This window comes from Diceros bicornis (assembly GCF_020826845.1).
Source record: "Diceros bicornis minor isolate mBicDic1 chromosome 16 unlocalized genomic scaffold, mDicBic1.mat.cur SUPER_16_unloc_1, whole genome shotgun sequence".
In the NCBI taxonomy this organism is placed as follows: Eukaryota; Metazoa; Chordata; class Mammalia; order Perissodactyla; family Rhinocerotidae; genus Diceros; species Diceros bicornis.
Window position 1 is genome coordinate 1412910 of NW_026690870.1, and position 8696 is coordinate 1421605.

At 47.3% G+C, this 8696-nt stretch overlaps 1 long non-coding RNA gene across 2 annotated transcripts; it reads right to left on the reverse strand.

Annotated features, from left to right (window-relative positions):
• Positions 1-4314: 4314 nt before the first annotated feature.
• On the reverse strand, positions 4315-8158 carry LOC131401802 (uncharacterized). Of its 2 annotated transcripts, none has more exons than XR_009217983.1 (3): positions 8090-8158; positions 6800-6849; positions 4315-5656 (listed from the first exon to the last, which is right to left on the reverse strand). It is a non-coding gene; the product is annotated as an uncharacterized LOC131401802 (long non-coding RNA). The 2 variants fall into 2 exon arrangements; XR_009217982.1 differs by having other exon boundaries at positions 6800-6881.
• Positions 8159-8696: the final 538 nt, after the last annotated feature.

Sequence of the window (8696 nt, forward strand, 5' to 3'; positions counted from 1 at the left end):
AAGGTAACCTGTTGCATGAATTCCTTTGAACAATATGAAACCTAAATTTTTATTTTGAAAATTAAAAACCAGCCGTTGAAACATTCAAATAAAAAAGTAAATTCCGTGCTGTAAAAGACAACTGTTTCTGAATAGGTCTGAAGACTGACAGCTGCAGGCAACTGCACCAGGTGTCGGTACATGGGGAATCCTGGGGAATCGATGAGGTTAGGAGCTCCCTGTCCACAGAAACAGCCTGTCCCGACCGGGCACCTGGAACAGACCAAGGGCGCTTTATTCTTGAATCTTCTTCCAGGGAAAATGTGCTGAGTTCACTCCATTGATCTACAAAGGCACGTGAGGTCGTTTGTCAAATGTGAAATCTCATATTTACAGAAGTCTAGAGAAATCGTTTCTTACCCAGTGTTTACTTCTGTTTGTCAGATTAAATAAAGTATAAGAAACGATAAGCATCGTCACCGCCCCTCATTTCCATCTTTTGTTTCCAGACGTTTGTTCTTTGTCTTCTGAAAAAGTCTGTCTTCAAGAGTTTAGAGTTGGAAGGACACTTGAGGTAGTGATCTCTGAAACTTTCTTGATTAAGGCACCAGAAACAAAGTTCCCACACTCTTTACGGGACACCACTGGCTTTCAAGCTCTCTGCTGCACCCTGAGTAACCGAACAGAGTCGGGGACCTTCCAGGGAGAAAAGAGGAAGCTGAGAGCATGGTTTCTTCTACCACACCCCCACATGTCAGATTTACATATTAAATTTCCGGCAAAAGTGCATTTTAAAAATTAATTCCACTGGAGGGAGCCCACCATCCTGCACAACCCACCTTCTCAAATCCAAACTCTTGACATCCTAAATTTTAATCTCCTACGTAAATGCTAGGTCCCCATGGTTAGGACCACCAATCACAGTGCAGTGTAAAGGGATCTTACCGTAGCGATTATTTATCAGTGCACGCATCTGTACTGAATCATCATGGACTCCTCGGTGTGAATTGAGATACTCTATGGTATGCAATGGCAGGTGTGCTTTTCACAATTGGGACTCTCCCTAAGGTGATCTCTCGTCTCCTGAAAGAACGAATCTAAAAGGTCTGCAGGTATCGTATCCGAGGAAGGAGGGGGAATGGGCCACCAGGCGTGATGTCTGCAGTAACATCTGTGTCGGATGCTCTGATCGGTCAGTCAACAGCGTTACCTGCAAGGCCGTGCTGGCGGCATCATGCAGCACACTACAGCTGCAGATGCATTTTCTCTCCAGATCGACTATCAACTGGCAGACGCTGAATAGACCAGTTTTATCATTTCCCAGAGAAAGGCTCCTAAGTGGCTTCAATGATTCAGTCTGCCCTTTGTACCTCCTGCATGTGAAGGCAGACAATGTCCTGCTGGCTCAGATATAAATTTGTCCTCAGCTCTAAGGTGACATAAGTTTCTGAAAACTGAAACTGCAAAGATGTCCTTTGTCATCTGAGACCCTGTCTTCTTTCCGCCTGGAGTGCTAGCTGTGAGAGACGTGGGTCTGCCTCGGGTCTGCTTCCTGAGACTAAGCGTGTCTCACCCTCATATGCTTCTTTCCTGGCTCCACGTGGCCTGTGCTTTCTGCTGCTGGACTCATAAGATCATCAAGCTCTGCTTGATTTCACCTTTGTCTTTTAAAAGCATTTAAAAACAAAAACGTAACAAGGTTCTTGTTTCTAGACTTGGTCTGGGCTGAGTTGAACGTTCTCTGAGGCAATGCTGACCACTTGAACAGCAGGCAGGGGACTCTCCCCTGGAGAAAACAGGGCAGCGCGTCACTGCTCTGCTGAAGGATGAGGGTCCGTGAGTTTCTTAAATACATCCGCCTTGTCCATGGGCCACCTCATTTAGACCTCACTCATCAAACCCCGAAAGCCCTTCAAACCCTGAGTTCTCACCTCTTGCATAGCTCTCTTGACAACATAAACAGATGCTGAGGTGTCCGAGGCCTCAACAATCATGACCTAGATTCTGCACATGCATGTCAGAAAAGAAAGATGGTGTCCTGGCAGACGAGATCCTAAAGGGGAGAGTTATCAGGGCTATGCTCCCTGCAATTTGTAGGATATCAAAAGCAATTGGAATAATGTTTCCTTTTCTAGTTCCACGCCTTATAAAATATCATCTTTAAGAAGTCCTGGATGCCATAGGCCATCAGTCCCACGATGCTCAGTCTCTCATAGTTTACCATCTCAGATGTTAGGATGATTTGGCAAACCCGGCATCCTATGGTGCTTGTCCAGGGACAGTTGTGAGAGGTGTCACCTCCACTGCATGGAGAAAATTGGGGGTCATCTCTGCAGGTGTGGCTGACCAAGGGCGACCTCTGGGTGTTTCAAGCAACAAACATGGAAAGGCCCATCTGAGAAAGGCATGTGGTCCCCCACCATTGCTTAAATGTACTCCATTCATGTCTGGGAGCTCAAGGAAGCCACAGCATCAAAACTTGCCGAGCGGTGTCAGCGGCTGGGAGAACACCATGGCCGTGATTAGAGTCTCTTCTACGAAATGCTTTCGCAGGCACTGTAGCCACAGTGGGCAGCCATGGTTAAGTGGAAAACATGGGCATTTGTGGCTCAGTCAAGCATGGTTGGAACAACTGTGCTCTGAATGTGAATATGTTTTATGATGCCTTCACCAGCTCACTTACACTGTCCTCTTCATGCTTTCCAAATAACGATGTATCATACTAGTCTTTGTCTAAATATATGGATTTACGTGGGTATAAGTAGAGATATTTCAATAAACACATTGAGGAACACTTTCAATATGTATAAAACATCTAAGTCATAAAAGGGTATTTTTTTAGTTTAATCGGCAGTGCATTTTCATAAATAATGGCGAGTCTTTGAACTGACGGCAAGTCAGTGAAACAGAGAGTCATTGAAATCCAGCACTGAAATGGGACCATCTAGTGCGATGGACACCCAGTCTCAGTCACTGGATGTCAGGCTTCGAGGCCCCACGTGGTGCGTCAGGTCCTGCGTCCCAGTTAGCATCTCTCACGGCAGCCTGGAACGACCCACAATCCAAATGAAACTCCCTGTTTGCTGGCACACCTTTGAGCCGGGTGTCATAAGCACCTCCTTCAATGAGATTGCCTCCTTCAACCCTCTTCTGTATAAAATCTCATGATCTCAGGAAGGTTTAAGCACGCCGAGCCTCGTTTTCCCACCTATAAATTCACATAGCCATGCTGTCTTCACACTGTGCTTCTGTGGTGGTGTTGACACAAACTCAGGCCGACGTGCAGCAGGGATGCACGGGCTCCCATCTTGCCATCTACATACCAGGCTTCCCCAAGTCTCCTTGGATGGTTCCAGGCTCCCAGAGGCACCGACACGGCACATGGATTTGTGTATTGTTGTTGTTATTTTAATCAAAGTCCAGTCCACCAGAAAGCTGTAGATATTTCTACAGGAATGTCTGGAGTCTGGTTAATTCAGAGGTTCAAGGATTCTGTTTAGCGTTGTTTAATGCTGGTAAAATAAGTAAATATGCATCCAGCACTGACACGCTTTTCTGCAGATGAGTGTCAGCAGCTCAGGGGTCGGATGTGGTCACCTGCGGAGCAGCCACCCAGCGTGTCCAGCCTTCATCCAACCTTCTCCCTTGATTGGGAGGAAACCCATCCCGTGCTTTCTCAATCCTTCAGACCTTCTCTACAATATGCATCTACGTCCTCTGTCCCAGCACCTCGCGGGTGGAAAGCACATGCTTCTTACAACAGCCGCCTAACTGAGCTCCCTGCTCTCAGCACTGGCTCCATCAATCTCTCCTTGATCCTTCTGACAAACTGGTTTTCTGACCGCCCAGCTAAGGGCTTTCCTGGGGCTCCCCCGACCCTTGAGGGGCTCGCTTTCCTCACCAGCTTCACGCCCTGCTGTCCTGCTGTCTCCCCTCCCCCAGGACGCCCCCACTTCTTCACATTCCCCTATCTCCACCCTCTTCTGTCTTCTCCTATATTCTTCTCATCTCCCGGTCCTTGTGTGGGTGAGGCTGGCTCTGTGGGCTCCTCCTGCTACCTCCCGGCCTGCAGTGGAGGCCTGCCCTCCCCCCGCCTGGGCCTGCTGCCCGTGCCTCCCGGCAGGTCTGTCTCCCCTGCCAGCCCCTGTGAGGACCTGCGCCTGCGTCAGTTCAGTGTTTTCATCCAGATGCCACACAGCACCCGGCATGTTGTGCGTCCTCCAGAAACACATATTCACTCCCCAAAACCGATGAGATTGCACACTAACGCCCAGCCCCTGCAAGGACAGGCCTTAGCTTCTCCCTGTGCACGTCCTTCCAGGAGGAAGTCTCCTCTCCTCTCCTCTTCTCTGGGGCCACCTGTTCGCTGAGCCTTGGAGTTCTGACTGCCATATCAGTGCTCACCCCTCTCTTCCTCCTGCCGCCTCCTGTCACACAGCCGGCACACATCTGGTGGGGCCTGGGCGTGACCTGGAAGCCTTTCTTCCCGTACATCAGGGCAGCAGTCACTAAGGCCTCGCCGTGCATCCCTTATTCCATCCTGCCCTTGACCTCTGCGCTCACCATTCCGTGGAGAGTGAGATCTCCGAGGAAGCCCCTAACGTTCTGACCCTATCAGGCCTCTGGGAAACGTGTGGCCCCACAGGGACCCTCCTTGCTCGGCTTCATGGTTCACCGCCCTTTCCTGACTCTGCTCTCCCCTCTCCAGCTCTCTCTTCTCATCTCTGAAACCGGCCCTCCTCTTGATGAGAATTGAGCACCTTCCAGCACTCTCAGGCCGGCCGACTTCTCCTCAGAACACCTGACAGGCCCAACCCCCTCACCCTGCCTGTATCAGTGGCGACAGTGTCGCGCCCACTCTGGCTGTGCCGTGATCATGGACTCTGTTCTTAGGCTGTGTGTGTGTGAGAGACACGCCTTGGCGCATGTGTGTTGAGCACCATCACTGAACTTGTGTCATGTCTAAAATCAAGCTCCCCGTGCGTCTTCCCAGCCCTCAGAGAAGCCCAGCACGCATCTGTCCTCACCGTCCATGGAACACTCTTCTTCCTGGCCGGAAACCACTGCACATCTTCACCTCTCCTCCTCAGGATCTCTGCCTAATTGGTCCCATAAACCTTCCAGTTTGTTCTTGGAAATGACTCTGGGTCTGCTTCTTTCACCTCCAGTGGCCTTTCCACCACTGTGACACCACGACCTTGGTTCAGACTCAACATTCTCACCACTCGTGCCGCACGCTCTGACAGGTGACTTCCTGTCAGCGGTGTTCTCGTCCTGCGACTTCCCGTGGACGGACGTGGATTTCTATGCACTGCAGTCGGCAGAGTCTTCTGACCGAACAGAGTCTGCCACCTGCCCGGGTCACAAGCTCTCGGTGTCAGTCACCACGCGCTCCTCCATGCCTGCCTCCACGGGGCCTCCCCTCTGAACTGCCCCTCCTTCTGTAATCCTGCAATGACTGACTGTCAGATACTCCACGTGAATACACGGGGACGTCACTGGTGTTTCTTTCAACACCCAGCACGAGAGGCTCAATCCTCGATGAATGAAATGTTCCCCACTCCTGTGTCATGGACCCTTAGAGTCTAACATACTCCAGAGGAAGAGTGTGCTCTCAGTCCTCCCCAACACTCTAGTCCTTGTGACATCATGGGAACAGCAGGGTTAAAATGTTTTCCTGGAAAGAAAAGAGCCATACGTAAATAGTTCTTGCCTAAAAGCAGATCATTCTCCTTGAATGATCACGTTCAACAAATCGGGCAGTAGGAGGCCCTATCGTGTCTTGCAAAAAACATTAAAACATTGTTTTACGGCAGTGAATAAGAATTCATTTAACTGGTTCTTGAGATTTCAAATAAAGGTCTAATTAACATTGAGAATTTCATTTTACTTTACACTAAAATGAGCAATCATTGGTTTTTAGGGTTTTTTTTTGAATTTGACACAGATTTACTCTCACCATGTCTGAGTATATTGAAGAGGTGTTGGGGAGAAAGAGTAAGGATAATGGGCACATGCCTGATCTTTATTCCACTGAACAGGCATCCCCAGGCATCAGCTGCTTGTGGGGCAGCAGGGGGTGTGTTAAATCTGAGGTTGCATGTGTCTGTTCACAGGGCCCTCGCTGCACTGGGATGAAGTACATGAAACGGACTCTAGGAGAAGAGGAAACGTCTTGGACTTTTATAAACCTTAGAACACGTCTGTTTTGCTCCAAGGCATCTGAACATCTGGGCAGCCGTTTCTCAATGGATTAGTCTGGACAATGTCTTTCAAACACCCTGAGTGGCAGAGTTCTGCCTGAGGGGCAGACGGCAGCTGAAGGGCAGGTGCTCCACACACCCGTCACTCGAGCTAGGGGTATGTGAGAAAATGCATCCCCTTTCATGTGTGGATAAATAGTTCCATTCCTTTGATTTCTTTTGTACTCTCTGGGGCCTACGGCATTGTGATAGCGTGAACATTCAACTCTCGCTAACCAAGTCTCAAGATGATGTGCTCACTCCTGATCGTCATTTCGCCAAGCTCCACTCTGTTGCTAATGATCTCAGAGAGTTTTCTGAAGATGAACTGCATTTTCCTTCAGTGTGAGATTATGCAGTATAAATACAAAGACACAGACCATGCAGCATCAGAGTCTGCAAAAGTGTATGTGAAATGTGCTGGTTGAGATATTGAAAGTGCAGCTGAGAGATGAGAAACAGGAAAAGACACAGCTGTGGAGTGTGGGTGTCCATGTGGGTCAAGTATGTGAGTAAGAGAGTTGAGGTGGAAGACAACAGGGACTGATGTGGAATTAGTCACTATGGAAACTCATGACCTGTCTTAAGAGGCAGCCTCTACTTGCTTCCAGCCAGTTGGTCATTGTCACTATGGGACAAGAGTGTAAAATCTTCTGATTTCTAATAGGAGCATGAAATGTGTATTTTACATAAAAGACCTGATTTCCAAAACCTTATTTAGACAAAACAACCTATGATTCACCAAAGATGGCCCCCAGTGTGCCAGTTTGCAATTTCTTGTCTAGAGCACTTGTTTTTAAACATTTTTCAAAGGCAGAGTCTACTTTTCAAATGGAGTCATGCGTGAAACTCTAAAATAAAAACTGACAGAAATACTTTTCCATTGCTATAAAATTATTTTGTTTGTTTAACTTTCTCATATTTATTTGCTATAATTTAGAAAATGGTGGCTCTGTTTTGATAGACATTTAAAAGTTGAAATTCTGGAGAATAGATTGCTGTGGCTGTTTTACATAGCCTCAGGATCCAAGTTATCGCTATATTTTGTTTTGGTGACACTATAACAAAAAGTTCTGATTTACACAGAATCAGAAATATAGTTGCAAATAGTGATTTTTAAAGCATGCCTTCCAATCCTGGGATACGTCCAAATTAAACTAGATCTGGGGCTTTAAAGAGGGGTCATAGGAAATCCTCACTTCCAAGATAAATTGCATAGCAAAACGTAACCACTTCTTCTCTCCTTACCACAAAAATAAAAGTCAGCCAAGTAGAACCCAAAACTCACCATAAGCACCAAAACTATCTATATCCCAACCCTGTCATGACTCATGGTTTACGGCAGAAAGAACATGCATCTAGCTAACACAACTCTCTCTGGAAGTGAATAAGTCACCGTTACTGGGTATTCCCACTGAGCTACCTTCCTGGAGAAGATGTGCACAGACCTGGGTTCTTAGTAAATGAAGCTGCAGAGGTCTGATCTTCACAGTGAATGACATATTCACAGATATACAGGGATGAAAGGAAATTTTCATTTAGGTTGTGAACAAAACTGAGGTCATTTGCTCAGAAGCAAAATAACGTGCTAGCATATCACGAGGAGCTGGTTTTTTAAAAAAAAGGAAAAGAAAATGAAGATTTGGGCAGAGGGTGTGTCTGGATACTCAACAGTGATTCCACTAAGCCTCACTACTTCTCAGCTGGAGACGACTGTCAGTTACCGACCGCAATGGGAGTGTGAAGAGCGTATTGTTTGAGGGAGTTTGGCTCGTGATAGTCATGAAGAAGTGTCAAAAATCTCTATGCTTTTATGTATTTGGCCCATGACACAGATTTGAAAATAAAAAAAAATAAAATAGGCTAACCATTTTCATTTGTAGTCACATGTCGCTGTTTAAAGAAATGGCTACATGCTCTTCTTTAATCCAACAGAATGAGACCCACCAACAGTCCATTATTCCAGAGGAAAACCAAAGAATAAACTACCATCCATGTCGATATGGATCCAGCCTTGGGATATGACCCTGAAGAAGACAGTCAAGATTGGGCTGGATTTTAGCCATACCCTGTGGAAAGTGTGGGGAGTGGTTGAGAGCATTATGAGTGACCCATCCAAAGGGAGGAAAGTAGGTGCTCCACAGGGGCATGGTTTTTTAATTTGCATTTGGGTCCCACAGCCAGCAGGATGGCTTTCCTGCTGGGTGGACTCCTAGCTCTTCTCACCTATTGGGAGGACACTTGGGAAGAGTCAGCGGTAGAGCTGACGTTGGTTGGTGATGGTCAATTGCCTCCTTGACGACCAGATGCTAGAATCAGCCAAGCGTTTTTTGAGGCCCCTTTTTCAAATCATGATAGAGACTGCTTTGTTCTGGGCAGGGGCAAATGTTTCCAGTCAGATTGAAGTCGTTTCAGGTTTATTTCAACTGCAAAGAGTATAGTTGGCGAAAGCTGACAAAGACGCCCCTGCACACC